Genomic DNA, 22,224 nt, shown 5'->3' with positions numbered 1-22,224 from the left:
TTTCGGTGAGCTGTTCGGTTTCGGTGTGCGCCATGTTCTGCTGTAAGGTGTGGCCTTCTCAAATATTCTGTCCTCAAGGTGTTGTCAGGTATAAACTTGTTTACCTTCAGTAAGGCTAGTGACTAAGCAAACAGCCTGCTGCTGATTTTATAGCCTGCTTAGCCTTTATTATTTACTCTGGTAGGGGAGTTTATGCTGTTTTGGATGTTGTTTATCATATGTCTGGCGTGAAAACACACATCTCTATCTATCCACCTGTTCTGTCTTTCCACCCTTTTTTTTTTTGTTCTTTAATGCCTCAGGAGTTTCTCACAGAAAAAAAAAAGTTTTTAGGGCTGCTATATAGAAACGCAACAAGCCTGTTTTTTTTTTTTTTAACTCTATCTTCATTTGAATTTCCAAACCCAACCACATGGTTATGGTTAACATTTCCTAAAGCTCAAACCAGCCTGTTTCATCTAATAACGCTTCCTCATAGCCTGTTCTACCCGTTGCCTACGCGACCGGTCTTTCCGGTGTCCTTATTTGGACACTAGTTTTTGCATAGTTAATCACTTCCGCCAACAGGTGCATGAACGCACCTGACAGGCTACAGGCCGCGTCTACTCTCAAATGGTTCCCTAGTGAATATGTAGCGCACTAAGTAATGTCAGGAGCTCATTATTTCTTAGGGCAGTTTTAGGAAAGTAAGGAACCATTTGGGATTTAACCTGTAGCTGGCACTAAAGGAGAAATGAATGGGGGGAAGAAAAAGAATAAAGGGAGGTTGATTACATAGCCGGAGGCATATCGGTGTAACACCGTGCGTTTTTCATATGCCTGGAATAAAACGAGGTCTCCAGGGATTTAATCATACATCAAAGTGACAGATTGCTAAAGTTTTGCCTTGCGAATGATGCAGGCGGTTCGCGCCTCTGAAATGCGATTTCCTTCTTTCTTTCTTTCATTTATTCATGAAATGGACCATTTTTCTGCCAGAGAACATTTCACAACACATCAAGTGCAGTTCAGGGTGAAAGGGTTTTGTGTGGGGTAGGGGACTGGAATAATGAAACAATAGATTTTTTATTTATGAAGGAAGCGATGAAGGACAAAATGGCAAAGCCAGGTTCTACTGTTTTCTTCCCCTTTTCTCGGAAATCCATTTAGCTCCGTGCCATGGGAGCATTTGCACCTTTTTCACAGCAACTGTATAAGGAAGATGTGAGGGGACAGAATCAGACTGCTACCTGATAGCTGAACCCTCTGAAGAGGAACTCGTCTGACAAGGCAAAACACTATTGTTGAATTGATGTGGTTTGTGTTCAGATGGACGTGTAATAATACAGTCTAGGGTGGATGAATGTGCGAACTATGGCTATGAATGTGCGAACACACTTCCTCCAAGGCATGTGAAGTGAAGCTGAGCCAGCTGTATCTTTATGAACTGTTGGTATAACGCATATCGTAAGAAATCGTTATTCGCCCACTTCTGTATGCCTGAGCTCACAGACGCTCATGAGAGCACGGCCAATTTTGCTCTCTCGGGCACTTGGTTACAGATGGCTGTGGCAACATTGGGATTGAAACTCATGATCTAGGGCAAAGGTTTTTCTGTTGCGCCGTTTTTGTGACCTATTGGGGGGGGGGGGGAAACGTTCATTTTATCACGCTTGAACATGAGCCATATTTCATTAAGAGATCACTCAGAGCTCTGAGCCTCATATCAGCAGTTGCAGACTATAAGGCTTATGAACACGAGTCAAAAAGCTTGAACTAGTTACTATGGAGACGTTGAGGGTTTTTTAAACAATGGGAAGCAAAGGGGGGGCTGTGGTAATGTTGCGTTGCATGAATGCATCAAGTGCTCTGTGCGTGTGTGGGGGTTGGGAGAGAGATTTTGGCTGCTTGGAGGCCGAGGGGTAGCAGACTGACCTTTATTCAGTTGTCTGCGAATCACGCACCACACAATCAAGTAAATCAAATGCCCTTAAAGAGAGAATACAAACAGGTGGGATCGTATTAGATAACAATCATTGGTGCCCAAGAGACGCATGCACTGCTTAAAATACTCTAACTTTGGGAGTACCACTCTTTCCTTCCCCTCATTCTTATGTGTAGTTTGCTTTTGTTCAAGGGAGGTGTTTTTTCATTGGTTTATTCAAATCTTCAGCCCTGCCTCCCACAGTAGTAGCCTCTACCTGACCCCCACCACCACCAACAAAACCATTATAGCCACCAAAAAGCAGACCCCTGTGTGTCGTATCCATGAGCCAGACCTCAAGGCCAACATTTTATTACAGTCTGAGTCAGACAATGAGGGAGGAAGGAGAGTTGGGGAAGAAAGAGCGAGCAGCTTTATTGAAAAGAAATACCAGAACGTAGTGCACAAAAATGCTGGTGAATAGTGTGTGTGTGTTTAAGCTTGACTCATGCACATGCACAAAGGCTAGAGCTGAAGCTTTAATCTGTGTAGCACCGTGCTTTGGCACATTTCATCACTGGCTGGCCTTGTAACTGTCAAACTGTCAATATTACGGACAGCGGCTTTTTATGTGGGCATTTCAGATAATTCAAGAGTATATCCTTTAACTTCTGATTAAGTTTGTGGAAAGCGGGTGCCGGAATTTCACCAATATCATTTGGCCAGCAGTCATGGGCATATCCATAATCCATCATGTCGAGTCTGGGTTGAAAATGAGGCCAATTCTTTTTGGAAAAGAGGGAGCTAATATGCAACCAGATATTCATTAGAAGTCATCAGTAATGGGGGCGTCGTGGCTCAGGTGGATAAGGCGCCATACCATAAATCCAGGGACCCGGGTTCGATTCCGGCCCGAGGTAATTTCCCGATCCCTCCCCGTCTCTCTCTCCCGCTCATTTCCTGTCTCTACACTGTCCTATCCAATAAAGGTGAAAAAGGCCCAAAAAAAATCTTAAAAAAAAAAAAAGTCATCAGTAATGTCAAAACTAACTTGCCTAATTGTTGAATCATAATAATTTCAAGAAGGAAGTTTTTTTTTTTTTTTGAAGGGCACCTTCTGAAGAATAAACAGTTTTATTGAAATTAAACAATAGGCTAAAATGTCTTCTAGAAGTAGTCTTTGGTCATTGCATCAGAAATACAGTAAAGTGGTGCTTGAAAGTTTGTGAACCCTACAGAATTTTCTATATTTCTGCATAAATATGACCTAAAACATCATCAGATTTTCACACAAGTCCTAAAAGTAGATAAAGAGAACCCAGTTAAACAAATGAGACAAAAATATTATACTTGGTCATTTATTTATTGAGGAAAATGATCCAATCTTGCATATCTGTGAGTGGCAAAAGTATGTGAACCTCTCGGATTAGCAGTTAATTTGAAGGTGAAATTAGAGTCGTGTTTTCAATCAATGGGATGACAATCAAGTGGGCACCCTGTTTTATTTAAAGAACAGGGATCGAAGTCTGATCTTCACAACACATGTTTGTGGAAGTGTATCATGGCATGAACACAGGAGATTTCTGAGGACCTCATAAAAAGCGTTGTAACGGCCAAAGTAGAATTCATATAGATGTGAATTACAATTTGTTACATGGTATATATAATTTCATTTGAGTGTGTAATTTCATATAAGTAGTTTATTTCATGGTTAAGATGATGAATAATATGTGGCAAGGTTAAAAGAATTAGAATCAGAATTCATATGTTAAGAATTAGAACTGTCTCACGCTTCTTAAGAATTCATATGTGAAGAATTAGAACAAGAATTGGAACTGTCTCACACTTCTCAAGAATTAGAATTCATTCAGTTATATAAGAGTGGTCTCACGCTTCTCAGGGGAGATCTCGAGAAGCCGTGGAAGCGAACAGTTTTTCTTACCTGACTCTCTGACACTCTGACTCACCGGCTGTCTGTATCTTAGAACCTTTGTAATTGTTAAACGAGGATTAAAGTTCAACTTTCAAGACGTTTCAAGTGGATTTATTGCAAGGCACACAAACACGGAGTGGAAACAGTTACTTTGGGACAGAGACTTCGTCAGCGTAAGCTATATCACTTTTCTCAAGGTCTCACTACGAACGAGCCTCTACAAGCGTTGTTGATGCTCATCAGGCTGGAAGAGGTTACAAAACCATCTCTAAAGAGTTTGGACTCCACCAATCCACAGTCAGACAGATTGTGTACAAATGGAGGAAATTCAAGACCATTGTTACCCTCCCTGGGAGTGGTCGACCAACAAAGATCACTCCAAGAGCAAGGCGTGTAATAGTCGGCAAGGTCACAAAGGACCCCAGGGTAACTTCTAAGCAACTGAAGGCCTCATGCATGTTGGTTAATGTTCATGAGTCCACCATCAGGAGAACACTGAACAACAATGGTGTGCATGGCAGGGTTGCAAGGAGAAAGCCACTGCTCTCCAAAAAGAACATTGCTGCTCATCTGCAGTTTGCTAAAGATCACACGGACAAGCCAGAAGGCTATTGGAAAAATGTTTTGTGGACGGATGAGACCAACATAGAACTTTTTGGTTTAAATGAGAAGCGCTATGTTTGGAGAAAGGAAAACGCTGCATTCTAGCCTAAGAACCTTATCCCATCTTGGTGGTGGTAGCATCATGGTTTGGGCCTGTTTTGCTGCATCTGGGCCAGGACGGCTTGCCATCATTGATGGAACAATGAATTCTGAATTCTACCAGCGAATTCTAAAGGAAAACGTCAGGACATCTGTCCATGAACTGAATCTCAAGAGAAGGTGGGTCATGCAGCAAGACAACGACCCTAAGCACACAAGTCGTTCTACCAAAGAATGGTTAAAGAAGAATAAAGTTAATGTTTTGGAATGGCCAAGTCAAAGTCCTGACCTTAATCCAATCGAAATGTTGTGGAAGGACCTGAAGCGAGCAGTTCATGTGAGGAAACCCACTAACATTCCAGAGTTCTGTTCTGTACGGAGGAACGGGCTAAAATTCCTCCAAGCCGGTGTGCAGGACTGATCAACAGTTACCGGAAACGTTTAGTTGCAGTTATTGCTACACAAGGGGGTCACACCAGATACTGACAGCAATACTTTTGCCACTCACAGATATGTAATATTGGATCATTTTCCTCAATAAATAAATGACCAAGTATAATATTTTAGTCTCATTTGTTGAACTGGGTTCTCTTTATCTACTTTTTAGGACTTGTGTGAAAATCTGATAACGTTTTCGGTCATATTTATGCAGAAATATATAGAAAATTCTAAAGGGTTCACAAACTTTCAAGCACCACTGTAACTATACATCATACCAAGTACTTGTAATTTTCAAAGTGTTATTTGTCTCTAGAATGCACACACACAAAAAAAAAAAACGCAGTGGTAGCAAGTAGTTGGGTAACAGAAAAGAAGGAAATGCTTATGGATGGCAGGTGCGTGAGCGGGACAAACAGTGGTGATCAGTAGTTGGTTGATGGGAACAATGGTGATTGGGTATTGGGAATGACTGGTCACTGGGAACGTTGGCTTGTACAAGTGTAGTTCAGTTAGGCTTTACACACTGGTGGTAAGTTACCAGAACTTGCTCTCTCAACTTGGACTACGTTCAGACTGCACCCTGAAACGACCCATATCTGATTTTTTTGCCCATATGCGACCTGTATCCGATTTGTTATTGACAATCTGAACGACACAGATCCGATTTTTTTCACATGCGACCCAGGCCGCTTGGATATGTGGTCCTAATTCCGATGCATATCTGTTATTTTCACATGCGACTGCAGTCTGACCGGACAGGTCGCATTCATGTGACCTACACGTCATCAACAAGAGACAAACGTCACTATTCTGCATTGGCTAATCCCGCCTCTTTGGTGGAAAACAAGAATACCAGGTTATTGTGTGAGTTCCGCCGCCGCCACAAAAACCACATCGCCAGGTCTCGCCTCATCTCCATGCTTTACTTGCAAACTTGAAGAGTGCGCTTTTTTTGTTTGTTTGTTTACGTATTACGTAGATGTGCTTATTACGTGTCAATTTGCGCATGCGGGACACTTTTGGGTCGTTTTCCGTTCATATTGGAGATCGCATACAAGTCTCATATAATTGGTAATGTGAACGGCCTAACAAAAAAATCGGATTTCACAACAAATCGGATATGGGTCGTTTCAGGTTGCAGTCTGAACGTAGTGTTGTATAACCAGCAGCTGTGATGTAATTTGGAGAGCCGTACCAAGTGAAGGACGTTCACTTCTGTTTGCTCAAAAATTAGATTTGTCGCTAGGCAATAAATAAATAAATAAATAGGTAAGTTGGCAACATTTTCTCAGGCCCAGGCTCATTGAAGATTACCAAAAGGGCATGCATCTTTGCCATTCTTCACCTCCTTCATTACATGCAGCACTCACCATGCTCTTTTCTTCCACTATTTTCCCTCCACTCCTTGTTGGGCAGATGTTTGCTTTCAGGATGCTTTTACAGTTTCAGAGATTCATGAAGGCGACATGGCCATTTAAATCACCCTCATAATTTAATCATTTCTCTTGTGATGCTGGGCAGCCAGGCGTGTGTGTGTCAGAGAGGGGTGAACTGAGGATTACAGGCTGGGATCTTTTTCTAGTCACTTTGCTGTCAGCGGTACTTCTGCTTAGATTTTTTTTTTCCCCCCACTTTCACGTTAAATAAAGGGTGGCACGGTGGTGTAGTGGTTAGCGCTGTCGCCTCACAGCAAGAAGGTCCTGGGTTCGAGCCCCGTGGCCGGCGAGGGCCTTTCTGTGTGGAGTTTGCATGTTCTCCCCGTGTCCGCGTGGGTTTCCTCCAGGTGCTCCGGTTTCCCCCACAGTCCAAAGACATGCAGGTTAGGTTAACTGGTGACTCTAAATTGACCGTAGGTGTGAATGTGAGTGTGAATGGTTGTCTGTGTCTATGTGTCAGCCCTGTGATGACCTGGCGACTTGTCCAGGGTGTACCCCGCCTTTCACCCGTAGTCAGCTGGGATAGGCTCCAGCTTGCCAGCGACCCTGTAGAACAGGATAAAGCGGCTACAGATAATGAGATGAGACGTTAAATAAAGATCAGTTGATTTTTAAGGGATGGTTTGAAACACTTGAACACACTGAACATCACCTCATGGTGTGAACGGATGTAGGTTAAAAATGTGTATCAGAACTACTACACACGTCATATGGAAAGAAGAGTTGAAACATGAAGGTAAATTTCATACATGTTTTACTTTACGGTTTATTTTCTCTTCAGAGGTTCCTGAGCTGGGATATCTGACCTGATTAATCAGCACGCATGTTCATGATCAAGAAGCGCTTAATTTCAGTTCTGATTAAACTTCTTATTTCCGGCCATGTTTAACGATTCAAACTGAGATTTAACAGCAGTGAAATTCTTAGTGTAGTTGTTTCAAAGATGTTTTTGGCTTCTCTTATAACCACCCAGAAGATTCGAATGACTTGGTGGCATTTTAAAGCCACACGACAACTCAGTTAGAGACCAAATATTTTGTATACCTTGAAGTTTCCTCTAAGTTGCAATTTTACCTCCGTACAGTATGTTTATCAGATTCATCAGCAGGCTTCAATGTTAATTTTTGACACCTTTTGTCTTCCAGGGCAAATGGCCTCAAAATTTTTGCACCCTCTCCTTGAATTTCCTTTTGCCCTAAAAAAATTTTGCGGTATTTCAGCAAGTGTTCAAGGCAATACTGATATGTTTTCTAGGGGTATAACTGAGTTATTTAGACAAAAGTACACGTTTAAAAAAAAAAAATCTTATTTCTGCAACAGAAGAACAAGACAAGCCCTGAAAACATGAAACCTAAATCAATATCATATGTAATACTTGCGTACGGTACGAGTACATAATTTTTTTTACATTTTTTTTTTGTTTGTTTTTATATGGAGTTTAGGACATAGTGTTCTCAATATTGCAACGATGAATTATAAAACTAAAAACATTATAAAACAGGAGTCTGTACTGCAGTACTGTCTTATCGTTCAGTTTGCCGTTGCATTTAGGAGGAAATTAAACAGCCTGTCATTCTCATTTACACGTACATGATGGGGTAGGATGGATAAATCTGTGAGATTTCACTATGGAAATGATGTATATTTACTGTAGAGGGTGTGGTTTACTATTTGAGACACAAGCAGGTCTTTTCATTTATTGAATGTAATTAGCACTAACTTTTATTATTACGAGAATGATTGATTATAGTTACTATATGACTACAGCTACAACTGGAATGTGCGGATTCTGTTAGCGTTTGTAATTATTGTTCCATCCGCTATTAGATAAAATTAAAATAAAATCTTACATCGTTTGAAAGTCTAGAGCAAGATATTTTTATTTTACAAATAACACTTCAAGGGCGGCACGGTGGTGTAGTGGTTAGCACTGTCGCCTCACAGCAAGAAGGTCCGGGTTCGAGCCCCGTGGCCGGCGAGGGCCTTTCTGTGCAGAGTTTGCATGTTCTCCCCGTGTCCGCGTGGGTTTCCTCTGGGTACTCCGGTTTCCCCCACAGTCCAAAGACATGCAGGTTAGGTTAACTGGTGACTCTAAATTGACCGTAGGTGTGAATGTGAGTGTGAATGGTTGTCTGTGTCTATGTGTCAGCCCTGTGATGACCTGGCGACTTGTCCAGGGTGTACCCCGCCTTTTGCCCGTAGTCAGCTGGGATAGGCTCCAGCTTGCCTGCGACCCTGTAGAACAGGATAAAGCGGCTAGAGATAATGAGATGAGAATAACATTTCAGATATTGTTTTAACAAAAATAAGCATCACTGTACAAGTGAGGGTGCAGATAACTGTGTAACTAGAAGTCTTTGGGGTTGATGAGACGTGGAGGGGCGGGAACAAGATCCAGCCCATAGTTCAGGTTGGAGTCCTTTGAGAGTAAATGCTTTCGGAACGTTCTGTTCCCAAAAGCTGATGTTGGGGGGGACTTTATACACAGGTTTTCTTGCTTCTGTAGTTTAGTGTGTTTTTTTTTTTTTTAAACTGTTCTTCCATGTCAGGACTCTTGGGGGGGAAGGTATATTCCAACATGTAGTTAATGCTAGGCCACAAATCTGTCGTTTTGAGGAATTTTGTACAGATAAACTCTAATTTCCACGTATATCTGGGTCAGTCCATGAAATGATGTTACTTTTCATTGCTCCGGGTTTAAATAATCATTTCATCTTTAATTTCCATGATTTAAATAAATATTTAGCAGATTATCCATAAATATTGTTTGAAGAAATAAAAGAAATAAAAAAATGAAGTTTTCTTTTGAAATAAAGAAATGTGAAACATTTTCTTCCCCTGTGACTGGACACGGATGACACGTTTTTTGTGACATGGAATATTTGCTGACTTTGAGCTTAAATAAACCTTCATTACTTTCTGAGAATTTCAATAAAATTAGTTTCATGGTACTTGCAATTTAGTTTTACACTCTCATAATAAAGTTAAGAAGGTTCTATAAACTATTTAGCTTCGAATTCATCCACTAAAAATAGGTTGTGAACGTAACATTGTGATGTCCTACCGTGTTACGTTAGAAACCAGGCTTATAAAAAATGATAAAACGAGTTGAAATCATGATTGATGTTTTTAATATAAAGAAGAATATACTACAAAACGATGTAGGTACAACCCCGATTCCAAAAAAGTTGGGACAAAGTACAAATTGTAAATAAAAACAGAATGCAATGATGTGGAAGTTTCAAAATTCCATATTTTATTCAGAATAGAACATAGATGACATATCAAATGTTTAAACTGAGAAAATGTATCATTTAAAGAGAAAAATTAGGTGATTTTTAAATTTCATGACAACAACAAATCTCAAAAAAGTTAGGACAAGGCCATGTTTACCACTGTGAGACTTCCCCTTTTCTCTTTACAACAGTCTGTAAATGTCTGGGGACTGAGGAGACAAGTTGCTCAAGTTTAGGGATAGGAATGTTAACCCATTCTTGTCTAATGTAGGATTCTAGTTGCTCAACTGTCTTAGGTCTTTTTTTGTCGTATCTTCCGTTTTATGATGCGCCAAATGTTTTCTATGGGTGAAAGATGTGGACTGCAGGCTGGCCAGTTCAGTACCCAGACCCTTCTTCTACGCAGCCATGATGCTGTAATTGATGCAGTATGTGGTTTGGCATTGTCATGTTGGAAAATACAAGGTCTTCCCTAAAAGAGATGTCGTCTGGATGGGAGCATATGTTGCTCTAGAACCTGGATATACCTTTCAGCATTGATGGTGTCTTTCCAGATGTGTAAGCTGCCCATGCCACACGCACTAATGCAACCCCATACCATCAGAGATGCAGGCTTCTGAACTGAGCGCTGATAACAACTTGGGTCATCCTTCTCCTCTTTAGTCCGAATGACACGGCGTCCCTGATTTCCATAAAGAACTTCAAATTTTGATTTGTCTGACCACAGAACAGTTTTCCACTTTGCCACAGTCTATTTTAAATGAGCCTTGGCCCAGAGGAGACGTCTGCACTTCTGGATCATGTTTAGATACGGCTTCTTCTTTGAACTATAGAGTTTAACTGGCAATGGCGGATGGCACGGTGAATTGTGTTCACAGATAATGTTCTCTGGAGCCCATTTTGTGATTTCCAATACAGAAGCATGCCTGTATATGATGCAGTGCCGTCTAAGGGCCCGAAGATCACAGGCACCCAGTATGGTTTTCCGGCCTTGACCCTTACGCACAGAGATTCTTCCAGATTCTCTGAATCTTTTGCTGATATTATGCACTGTAGATGATGATATGTTCAAACTCTTTGCAATTTTACACTGTCGAACTCCTTTCTGATATTGCTCCACTATTTGTCGGCGCAGAATTAGGGGGATTGGTGATCCTCTTCCCATCTTTACTTCTGAGAGCTGCTGCCACTCCAAGATGCTCTTTTTATACCCAGTCATGTTAATGACCTATTGCCAATTGACCTAATGAGTTGCAATTTGGTCCTCCAGCTGTTCCTTTTTTGTACCTTTAACTTTTCCAGCCTCTTATTGCCCCTGTCCCAACTTTTTCGAGATGTGTTGCTGTCATAAAATTTCAAATGAGCCAATATTTGGCATGAAATTTCAAAATGTCTCACTTTCGACATTTGATATGTTGTCTATGTTCTATTGTGAATACAATATCAGTTTTTGAGATTTGTAAATTATTGCATTCCGTTTTTATTTACAATTTGTACTTTGTCCCAACTTTTTTGGAATCGGGGTTGTAGAAAGAAATTTAAACGAACGGCAATAAAAGAAATTATCGATGTTTTTTCTCACATCCTAACTTGGCGTCCACTCACTTCCTGGTTCGTTCACAACCTGCGAGACCTATTTACTCAATCTAGGTCAGCTGAACTGACGCGAGATAACTTCTCGCGGGATCTCGCACACCACAACACGTGCTCTAGAGAAGTGCAGATATAAGTGTAAGTAATGAATTCAGTAATCTCATTTACCCCATATAGGATGAAACTGTTTCCTGTTAATGACTGTTGTTATTGTTCAAATCTTAGAGATTTTATGAAGTTTGTGAAATACTGGTATTTCATATTTTCAGTGTTTATGATGTTGAACTAATATTTCTAATGAATTCTTATTCAGTGTTAATGTTTAAAGTAAGCAAATAAAAGCAAAAAATTGATTTTATCAATATTTTTCCTTTATTTTTAAAAGCTTGTTTGTGTCCTTGTTACATTAGCAACCGGGTAAATATTTATGGATTTTATCATACATTGTAGAGCAGGAGTTATCTTAACAACTGTTATATTTTCTTATATGGTCAATGCTTCATGGAAATAAAAGTTGTTTTCAGTTGTAAATTGTTTTAAGTGACTCCTTCTGTCACATTTTGGTAACCCCATTTCATGGACTGACCCATCTGTCCTGCACTTCTTTCTGACTTAAGATTATCCAAGTAATTCAGTAGCAGAGCGCTTTTTTAAAAAATTTTTTTTAAGCTATAGTTTTCTTCAGACAACAGCAACAGATGCCGGACATCTTCACTCGGCTTCAGTATGTGAACAAAGTTCGCTTGTTCCCCAGGTATCAGGCAGCGACAGTTGCTAAGGTAAGTGTGACGTCAGTGCAAGGGGTCTGTATGCGGACGTCCTGAACTCAACCCTGGAGAACGTAGAGGGCAATAGCGATCACTCGTAGTGATGAAAAGCACAAATGCATACGCGTGCCTGAAGCGAGCCAATCAGAATCGCCGTTACAAATCGGGAAGAAAAAAAAACAAAACAAAATGGCGATCACAGGGGAGGCAAGGATGCTGGTTAATGCGTCTTGTTTTTTGTAATGTACTTGCTCAAATAATTTTTGTGCTTAAAGAAGCTGATCATAGGTGTGCCCGAACGGGCCTAACTCGCTAAAATATTTCTGCCCGAACGTCTTGGTTGGGCAATGCCTGGTGTTGAGGCTTGAGTTGAACAGGTCAAGCAGAGAGAGTGAGCCAGAATCGTGTGTGTTTACCAAGACAAGCTCTACTTCTCAACCGTTTTTAATAGACTACTGGTTTAATGAAGTGAGGAAAGAAAATTAAATGTACGAAATGAGGGGAGAATTTAGAAACTGCTGTGAAAAGGCTTCAGTAAAACGAGCCCCGTGTGTGTGTGAGTGAGTCTTTTGGGCTCGGTGAGTTTTATTTGAGAGTGCATAATGGATTCCACATTGCGGTTTGATCATCATGAAGCGTTCCATGTTGAACGCCAGTTACTTCCGTCGCACCTCGTTCTGTACACACACACACACCACACGTCTGATTCCTGGCCCTGCAACTCACGTCATGGATGAAGAATGTATTTGAATATACATAAGAGAGAGTTAATTATGTATGTCCTTATTATATGGCTCATCATGTTTGAGAAATTGAACCGTTTCCTGGAACGAATCACATACCTACCCGACCTTTTAATAACCTCGGAGAGTGGAGACGACGATTCATTTTGTAGCCTTGACTTGCCTTCCTTTGTTCCTCTTGTGTGAGGTGAATATAGAGCTGTACAGTGTTGCACTTCCTGAGGAGCCCCCACTACTTCTTCCTTCGTTGTCCTTAATGTGTCCATTCAGCGTCTCCGAGACAGACTGGGCTTTGCTCTATTGATCCCTGTATTGATCAGCAAAGCCAGCGATGCCCTTGCAAGTAAAACCTAGCTTATTTGAGCCCTGTCAAACTAGCGGGTGTACAGAATAAAGGCGCACCCCTCGTCTTCTGAAGAGGGCTTGATCAAAGTAGAGACTAACCTCTTGGCGTTTCTCAAACCTTTGCTTCATTTCATGCTATTTTTTTTTTCTTCTTCGTCCTTTCTCTTCCCACTGACACTTAATTTTCAGCCTCACAAACCCATGCTCGCTCTATTCTCACCCTTAGCTGGGTGCTAACTCTGAAGGTTTTGTGTTAGTTAGCGTGCTCGTTGAGAGAGGGTTAACGGTATTAGCATGCTTAGCACAGTGCACTACCTGAGAAAAACAGCACTGACCTTTTAAGATCGTTCCATCGACAGAGCCATGTGAAGTGTCTTATTCAAAAGGAGTGCTTTTCGGGAGTTAAATGTGAAGCGCAAGTTTCAGGAAGCTAAAGCATGCCTGAATTAATTTGCTTTGCAGTTTTTTGTAACGTAAGCGAATATTTAATTGCAGAACTCGGCAGGGGAGTTTGTACGCGCCTCAGTCGTCATGTAGTAGTTTGGCTTGTCCTCGCCATCCGCTTCCTCTTGCGGTTTTGTCTCGTCTGATTTTATTCCTGTCAGTCGGTTAATGGATGAGTGCAATCTATCCCCTTCTCTTCACTCGCTTCCTCTCTTTCCTTTTTAGCCCTACTTCCCTTGACTGTACCTCTCTCTGATTCAGACCATGTAATGGATCTATCGGTCTGTCTTCCATGATCTTGTCTCTTTCTTCTTTGCTTCATCATTCTCGTTCTCATTACAGCCGTTTTCCCAGCGTCCGCTTTACCTCAGACTCGCTCTCATTCATCCCCCTCCCTCATTCTCCTGAACGAGACAACATTTTGTCTTTTTTTTTTTTTTTCCTCCCACCCTTGTAATTTTTCTCCAAGCAGTGCAAACTACACCCCTCTCCAGCCTTTTTAGGTTGATGTCGATCCCATGCTTTCACATCTTCTCCTTATTGTGCTTTTACTGCCAAGTGTTGAAGGTTAAGTCCCAGAGATAATGTAACAGTGCTCTTGCGTCCTTTGATCACTTTGACCTTCGAGAGAGAGAGAGAGAGAGAGAGTGTATTTTAGAGCTTGACTGTATTGTGGTTGCTTTAGGACTAATGGTGAAAGCTGCATTGTGTGGGGCTGGGAAAAGGGAAAGGGAGATGGGCAAAGTAATTTCATTGGTCGCGTAGGGTTAAAGGGCATATTCTGGACCAATTTCGTTTATTTTTTTTTTTATATGAACGTATGTCCCTTTTACACACTCATCCAGAAAGGTAATTTTGCACAAGGCCGTCTGTCTACAGCAGAAAAAAATAAAATAATGAAACGCGTCTAGAAAAACCCCAAGGGAGTCTGGAGCCAGATTCGTGACGTCACCTGCGGAAGCGCCAGCAGGCTGCGCGAGCTTTGCACGGTTTCAGTGCACAGCCTGTGTAGACCAAGCGCTCCCGTTTCTCTCTCATTGTCCGGTCTTTTGGAAAACGATGAGTACTAATCCCATCAGGATTGGTGTTGCAGGGGGTGTCGTGGCTCAGGTGGATAAGGCGCCATACCATGAATCCAGGGACCCGGGTTCGATTCCGACCCGAGGTCATTTCCCGATCCCTCCCCGTCTCTCTCTCCCGCTCATTTCCTGTCTCTACACTGTCCTATCCAATAAAAGTGAAAAAAGCCCCCCCCCCCCCCCCCCCCCAAAAAAAAAAATCGGTGTTGCTACACCCTCCTACGATACATCTGTTAACCATTTTAATAATTACGTGATAACGCTGAAGAAATTTGCAGAAAACCACCAGGTCGTTTTCTCATAAACAAACCAGCGCTGACGTAGGATTCAGAGGGAGGCGTCCCGCACGCGACGTCACGAAAATCAATGTTTGCCGGGAAATCCAAATGCCAAGTTTTTTCAGAGGCGGTCATTTCGCCTCAAATGGCTTGATTTCACCTGAATTTTTCTGGTATTGCGCAAAAAAAAAAATTGCACAAAATGCAGAATGTTACAGATATTTGACCAAAGTTTAAAGTAAAATAGAATTACATTGATCTCGCTCCTGAATTTACCCGTGATATGCACTTTAAAATCAGTCATATGAAGGTGTGTGCGCGAGCACATGTACATTGTACACTAGGAACAGGTATGGTGACCATGCAGAAACAGAGTGCCCATTGTCTCTGCCCTACTTTCATCAGTGTGTGTGTGTGTGTGTGAGAGAGAGAGAGAGAGAGAGAGAGAGACTGACTGAAAGAAAGCTTCTGTGTTGTATCATTTACCTGTGTGGGCTTCTCTCTCCCTCTTTCTCATTCTTTGAGAGGTTGACATTTAGAATAAATGAGAGGCTAGCACTTGTGGATTCCTTCACTGGAGGCAAGGATGAATAAACATTCTTTTGTCTGTCTCTCTCGCTCACTTGCTCACTCGCTCTCTCTAGTTCGGTAAGCTTTCCTGACATGACAATATTCATTCAGCCGCAGCCTTCACCACAACGTGCCATTTTTGTGGACAAACCCCTAGCGTTTATTTCCATCAGGGTTATCGACTTGCGAGCAAATCAAGCTTAAAATGCAAATCAAGGTGTAGGACTGAAACCGTAATGGCCCACTTTGTCACAGCTCTAACGCTTTCATGCTCGCGTGAGTGTTTTACCATACAGAGAGACGTGATTTGAGTGTGGAATTTTTTTGGGGGGTCCTGCCTAGGCGACGCTTTTCTTTCTTTTTATCTAACAGGATGCTGGGGACATTGTCTTGATGTGTCCTATGGCTGAGTAGAGACTGTGTACTTTTCTTGTTTCACACGAGGTCAGAAGGTTGCTGTTGCACTCCTGGCACACGCTGTCCTCTTTCGGGAGCAGCGTTCTCTTAAATCGGCCTCGGTGTGCTTGCTCCATGATTTGTAAGTGTTTTGTGTGTGAGTCGCTGCGGTCAGAGCGCGTGGTCTGTTTCAGGCCAGATGGCACTGGATTTGATTTCGTGTTTGTGTTTTGCGCTGGATAATGGTTAGAGAAGGTAGAGCCGGTAGTTTTGTTTGTGTGAGAAAGAGGGAGAGAGATCATAATTCTTGCTTATTGCAGTCCTTGAGGCCTGCATGCCTGTCTTAGAGGAGGACTGAGGAAATCGGGTAAACGGAGGGGGGGGGGGAGCAAAAAGTAAGTTGCAATGATCGGTTTGACGTTAAGCTCTTTCTCCATCCAGTACTTTTTCTTTTGCCTCCTGCATCTCCTTGTAGTGATCCTGTAAAGCTTTATTTTCTGTACATTATTAATAGGCTGCTTCTTTCTGCACCTCTCCTCGCTCTGTCTCTCCCTCCTCCCTTCTATTCATCATTTTTTTTTTCTCCAAAAACAATTCTTACTCCCCCCCCCCCCCCCCCCCAAAACCTGGATCTCTGCCTGTTAATCACACGTCATCCAGCTCCTAACCCCTCCATATCTCTCTCTCTCTCTCTCTCTCTCTCTCTCTCTCTCTCCATGGGGGAGGGCCCAGGGTGAGTCCCAGGTTGTGCTGTCCTACTTTTGCATTCCTGGCCTCCTCTCATTCCGAGTTTATTTATTCAGACGCACTAGAAGACATGGATGGAGGGATGGGTACAGTGGGAGGTGTGCGTGATGAGTGAGGCAGCACTGAAAAGGTGATGTGACCAGTTTTCACAGGGGAGGGAAGAGATGAGTGTGTTGATAGAGACGTTATAGCTGCAACAGCTGGCTAAAGCCCAACATCAGCGGTTTTAACACTAATGCAAGGGAGGAAGTCGAGGAGCTGTCATGTAGTGTTCAGCGAGCTGGAAGGCTTTGGGGGGGGGGAAAAAAATCAGCTCATCAGGAAAGCATGTGGCAGAAAATGTCTGTTTTATTTTAGGACTGCTTTTGTACATCCTAGTGGGTAGTGCTGGGTGACATGACACATCTGTTTCTAATATCATGGTATCGCAGAAATGTGTACTGGGACATGATGATTAATCTCAGTGTTGATATCTTCATATCACCCAGCCCTGTGTTGCTTTTTTTTTTTTGGTTTGTTTGTATAGGGGTGTTCACACGGCAACTTTTACTCCGGTGTAGCAGCGGGGCTGCCCCGGTAGAGCGTTCACACGGTACAAAGTTATACCGGTGTAGCCCCTGAAAGCTGCTTAAACCGGTGCAAATCTAACCCTGCTCGGGAGGTGGTTTAAGAAATTTACTCCGGAGTAAATGCTAGTTTGCGGGGCAGCACCGATATAAAATGGGCCGTCTGAACGCTACAGGTGTAGACTCGCTACGCGTGAGGAGAGTTAATTACATACGGGCATTGCATAATTTGCATCCTGGTATTTTGCGCTTCCAAAATGGCGAATATCAACAACAACAGAACTGCGTGTCTTCCAGTGTTGCCAGATTGGGCGGTTTTAAGTGCATTTTGGCGGATTTGAACATATTTCGGGCTGGAAACCGTCAGCAGTATCTGGCAACACTGGTGTCTTCATCCACGTTGTTTTCCCGGTGCTTGGTGATGCCATGACAACCGGGAAAAGGAAGTACATTTTCACGCATGCGCATATTTCATTTCCGCGCTATTACTATCGTATAGCACGGTCGCAAAAACTGCTGTGTGAACGCAAGTGGGGCTGCACCGGTGCTAACACGCTTCTCTCTAGTAAGCAGGTTTGTGACGTGTGAACGCTCCACAAAATTTACACCGGTGTAAGATATATCGCAACAAAATACATCGGTGTAGCATCGATGCAGATATGTGCCGTGTGAACACCCCTTTTGACTTAATATTTAAAATCAGAGCTGCAAGCGAGTGTTGGCCTGATTCTGATCCCATGCTTACATCCTGCACGTTTGTTTCCAAACTATGCAGAAGATCCTCCAAGAATGAATCATGATTTGCGTCCAAATGCAGAGTCTGTATCCTGTCCATCAGCGTTGCACATGTTCGCAGCTTAAAATAATTTACACAGTAAGTCGTCTTCGAGCTTTTGCTGGAGTGTTTGGTACTTTCCTGGTGTGTTTTCCTCACTCAATGTGTCAGAGTCCTGGGTAATTTAACAGGAAGTGGCTGTTTAGCTGCCGTTACAGAACTTTTGTTTACTCCTCACTAACTCAATACTTGTTAAAGACAGGATACAGTACCATTTTCTTCTCTTTCTATCTCGTGATTTGGAGCATACTGGTTTAGTGTTGCAAGAAAGTGTGGTTAGATCATCAGATCACAGCTTTCGGGGCCTGATGTGTACAAAAAAATACCACACACTCTGTTGGTGAGGCATCTGAAACTGTGACTCATCCCCCACCAGTACATATCGGCTTGGGACATAAACTTTGCAAGTTAATTTTTTTAAAAATTGGTTTTACAAAGTTCCTCTACACGTGCACACGCAGAGAGAGAGAGAGCGAGTGCATGCTTTTGATGAAGTTTGTGTCTTATCAAACCGTTCGTGGCTGGAAAAGCTGATGGGAAAACACACACAGACTTCTCAATTAGGTGCTGGTCACCTCCTGGAGAGAGAGAGGGAGAGACGGAGACTGATGGATGGGTGGGTGGTGAGGGAGGATGCAAGAAGAAGAAGAAGCAGAGCGAGACGCAGCCTGATGAGGAGAGATAAGTACAGATAGGGAAGCAGAAAGAATTGGGGGGAGGAGAGGTAACAATGGGTAAACACAAGAAGAGAGAAAGGTTAAAGAAACCATACAGTTTTGTGTGTGTGGGGGGGGGATTAGCAGGAAGACGAGATGGAACAGGACAATGGCTGTTTGTGCTGCAGTAAATGTTTTGGTTCGGCTGTCAGCATGTGTGAGGGATCAATCAGTCCAAAAGGAGATAAAGGGGGGGGAGAGAGAGAGGAGGCGAGAGAGACGGACCACATGGGGTAAAGGCAAAAAATAGGTAAATGAGTAGGACCCTGTGTGTGTGTGTGTGTGTGTGTGTGCATGCACGCATGCATGTGGCAACAGTAACGCAGAGGAGTGCACTGGGAGGAACTCTTCGGTTGCCATGGAAACTTGGCCTGCCCCTTACGCCAGTGACCTGTCACCTTTTTGTGGGTGGGGTGTTCTATTCTCACAGCACGTTCAGGAATAGCAGTGCCATCGCTGTTCGAGTGTGTGGCTTATGGGTTATTCAAACCAGTGCACGCCAGTTTGTGTTGTCGCCCCCGCCCCCACCACCCAAAAAAAAAAAAAAAGTCTCGCCCCGTTCATATTCGCAGCTCCATTTTCTGTCTGTTTTACTTACACACACTCATGCTCTCTCCGGGAGTATCTGATGACACTTTTGCAGATGTGATGTGGAGCAGCTGTTGCATTTCTCCAAGTCGCACTCATTTCCTCCCTCCTATTCTTTCATTCCTCCCTTTTTTTTTTCTTCCTTGCACCATGTTACAACAGCAGCTTCACTCTGGAATTCAGAGAATGTGTGAGAGATGCCAGCGTGGGGCTGATCATACAAAACGACACACTATCTGATCTTTCACATGATCATCCTCAAACCTGTATGAAATCTTTCTCACCTCCACCTGCTGCCGCTGACTTGTTCCACCTCCCTTCGTCTTTCTCTCTCTCTCTGTGTGTGTGTGTAATTAGCTTTTCTCTGACGTTGCGGGAGTGCATGTGTGATGGAAATCCAGGATGATCCGCTCCTAATCATCAGCAGTGGTTAATACCAGAAGCTTCCGCCTAATCTCACACACATCCTCTGATGGAGACGCTGCAAGCCGGCTCATTTAACAGCTTAATGCCGTGTGTGTGTGTGTGTGTGTGTGTGTTCAGAGGTAGCAGTGTGTATTTGCCTTCACTAGCAGATGGAGCTCATTGCTATTGGATGTACGTGGTTATTATTTGACTGCACAGGAGCTTGGAGATGTCTGCGCTCCTTCTGTATGCATTTACTGATTTGATCCACCGCTGATTTCTCACTGTCTCCCTTCTCACTCTAATTACAGAGCACTAGTTTAATTACCATGCAAGAGTGTGTGTGTGCGCGCACTTATGCGCGAACCTTTTGGAACAGGTTGGGTTTTTCTTGCGATGCCTCATTAAACAATGTACAGCTATGATGATGATCATGATGATGATAGATAAGGGTCAAGTGAATATCCAGTGAAAACATCAATAAAGGAAGGCCAACAGTTTTGTACAAGAATTTCATTGAAATAGAGAGAAAGGTTTAGCAATTTTTGGTTGTGGATAAAGCTCTTGCTTAAGCTGCTGTCTTTGTGGTCAAGGGTTTTTTGGGTCATTTCAACCATATGCAGTTGGTAGTTAAACACGGTTAAAATGAAATAACGTTTCTCCAGGACCATAGTGCTACATAAAACATCACGGGACTACAAATCTACATATAACAGTGCGTGAGTGCAGCGAGTGCAAACATTGCCGACTGTAAACTACACAACGTGGTGTAATAAAGCGGTGTCTCACATCTGTCTACATCCGTATTGGTTTCCTCTGGTTTCTGCAGTTTCCTCCCACTTTCCAGAAACGTGCTAGTAGGTGTACAGGCGACTCGAATTTGTCTCTGGGTGTGTGCGCGCGCGCACGCACGCACGTGTGCATGCTGCCCTGCGTTGAACTGACATCTCGTGCACCATTCAGTGTACGTTCCTGGGATACTCTCCAGATCCACCCAGGTAAAGCGCTCACGGAACATGACTGAACGTTTTATGAATACCAAAAATGGCAGCATTCAGTCCTGAAACGTCAAGAAAATGTGTACAGAAGCAATCCTAAACCGATAGCCCCCAATCAGTTTGCTTACCGTGCCAAGAGGGGGGTCGAAGATGCGCTCCGTATTCTCCAATTGTTTTATAAATCACTTTTACAGAGTATTTTATCGTTTGGGCTAATCTGCGTCTATGGAAATATGCACGTACAGGACCACAAAAAATTGCAGCGCATCATTAAATCAGCCAGCCGGGTTATTGGTGTGGACCAGACATCTGCAGTCGAGCTGTACAATGAGCTTATTTTAAGAAAGATGGATCAAATTTTAACTGACCCAACACATCCTCTGTTCCCAAAGTTTTTAAGAAGCACCAGGTCTAATAACAGATTTCTGCAGAGGCCAATCAAGACAGCGAGGTACCACAAATCATTTGTACCCACAGCAATAAGACTATATAATAACAAACCAAAAACATCTGTTGCACTTTAGTTCACTCATCTGTACAAATGTCCTTATGCATTTTATTTATTTTATGTAGCGCACAGTTTTTATCTTTTGTTTTTATCTCTTATTGTTTTTATCTTGCATCACACCTTTTATCACATTTTAATGTGGTATGTCTATTGTCTGTCTGTCTATATGTCTTTGGTATGTTTTGAGGAGATGTGCAATATGGACCACTTGAGGTTTCCCCCTGGGGGATAATAAAGTTTACCTTGACCTTGAGCTTTAGCTTTGCGAGCTTCATTTAGCAACAGGTTTAAGAATCTGAGTCAGAAATACAGCCAAGATTTATAGAAACGTCTCAACATCTACTGTACGTCTCGTGTAGACGTCAAAGTTCATCTCATCTCATTATCTCTAGCCGCTTTATCCTGTTCTACAGGGTCGCAGGCAAGCTGGAGCCTATCCCAGCTGACTACCGGCGAAAGGCGGGGTACACCCTGGACAAGTCGCCAGGTCATCACAGGGCTGACACATAGACAACCACTCACACTCGCATTCACACCTACGGTCAATTTAGAGTCACCAGTTAACCTAACCTGCATGTCTTTGGACTGTGGGGGAAACCGGAGCACCCGGAGGAAACCCACGCGGACACGGGGAGAACATGCAAACTCCGCACAGAAAGGCCCTCGCCGGCCACGGGGCTCGAACCTTCTTGCTGTGAGGTGACGGCGCTAACCACTACACCACCGTGCCGCCGACGTCAAAGTTCATTCGGTTAACACCGTTTAATTGGGGACAATGAAATAACTTGGTCCCTTGTGTGAACAGACCCACCCGTTCATAATGAAGTAACGTTTATGGCATTTGAGACGATTTAATGAATGGAATGCTTGGTTAGAATGACCTTTTAAGGAAATCAATTCCTCACATGAGGAAGACCTGTTAGAAGCTTATATTAGATGATGTACCAAGAGCTGTACCTTGGCAGGAATCTGGCGATTATATCAATATATTGCGA

At 42.8% G+C, this 22,224-nt stretch overlaps 1 protein-coding gene across 2 annotated transcripts in view; it reads left to right on the top strand.

Annotated features, from left to right (window-relative positions):
* si:ch73-22o12.1 (nectin-2) overlaps window positions 1-22,224 on the top strand; it is a 131,569-nt gene that overhangs the window by 531 nt on the left and 108,814 nt on the right. The gene's annotated exons all lie outside the window — the stretch shown is intronic.

Source organism: Neoarius graeffei, chromosome 5, assembly GCF_027579695.1.
Source record: "Neoarius graeffei isolate fNeoGra1 chromosome 5, fNeoGra1.pri, whole genome shotgun sequence".
NCBI lineage: Eukaryota > Metazoa > Chordata > Actinopteri > Siluriformes > Ariidae > Neoarius > Neoarius graeffei.
Note: the sequence above shows the minus strand (reverse complement) of the source record. Positions and strands in the feature narration are given on the sequence as shown.